Here is a 1,210-nt window from a genome sequence, read left to right on the forward strand (position 1 = left end):
GGGGAGGGAGGGAGGAGGGAGGAGGGAGGGAGGGAGGGAGGAGTGGGGGTGGGGGGGGGAGGGAGGGAGGAGGGAGGAGGGAGGGAAGAGGGAGGAGGGAGGGGGAGGGAGAGGGAGGGAGGGAGGGAGGGAGGGAGGGAGGGAGGGAGGGAGGGAGAGAGAAAGAGAGAAAGAGAGGAGGGGGGCAGGAAAGAGAGAAAGAGTGGGAGGAAGAGCAGGGGTGGGGGGCTGGGAGAGCCAGAGAAGGAGAGAGAGAAAGACAGAGAGCGAGTGACAGAGACAGAGACAGATAGAGGCCGAGAGCCAGCGACTGGGAGCCAGGTAAAGGACACTGTGCTTGGGTATCTTCTGAGTGTTTGCACGTGTTTTCTGAGCTGTGGAGATCAAATCAGTGCCATGAGAAGAAGGGAGTCTGCCAGCCCCACCCAGCGCTGCGGAGGAAGAGACGAGGTGGTTGGCCCTTCCCCCCCACCCCCCACCGCCGTTCGGGAACCTCTCTTTCTACCTCTTTGCACACTCCATTCATTCTGAGAACATCGTTGGCATAGTCCTTTCCATCTGGAAAATGATACGCCCTTGCCAAGAGACCCAGGTTCTGGAACCTCCGATGGATCTTTCAAGTCCATCCAGTCAGATGAATGGTAGCATTCCTAAAAACCATGGATGAGGGCTAACGTGGCTAGGGGCTTCCCTGGCGGTCTAGTGGTTAAGTGTCCATCCTTCCACTGCACGGAATCGAATGAATGAACGAATGAACGATTTTAAAAGCCTCATTAAAAAAAAAAGAGGGGGGGGGGACACAAAAACGTAGAGGGGCTACCATCCCCCGCCCCCCTGGCCTCTGGCCCACGATCTAGCATCCCGTAACCTCCCCCCACTCTAAGGAACACCTCCGTCATTCACAAATGAGCCCCGCCCGCCCAGGCCGGCCCGGCCATCTGGTCGACCTCTCTGGACTGTCTACAAAACGACCGACCGGCAGGTGGCGCCCGACGACCGGCAGTCGAGGGAGCGGGCCGCACCGGGATCGGGAGCGGCAGGGCGGCGGGGACACGATGACGAACCCGATCCTCCTGGTGCGCGTTTCTCCGCTCAGTGACGGCCGCGGACGGGACACCGGGGACACCGGGGACACCGGGGACACCGGGGACACGGGGACACCGGGGACACCGGGGACACCGGGGACACGGGGACACCGGGGACACGGGGA

Source organism: Kogia breviceps (genome assembly GCF_026419965.1).
Source record: "Kogia breviceps isolate mKogBre1 chromosome 20 unlocalized genomic scaffold, mKogBre1 haplotype 1 SUPER_20_unloc_2, whole genome shotgun sequence".
NCBI classification, from domain to species: domain Eukaryota; kingdom Metazoa; phylum Chordata; class Mammalia; order Artiodactyla; family Physeteridae; genus Kogia; species Kogia breviceps.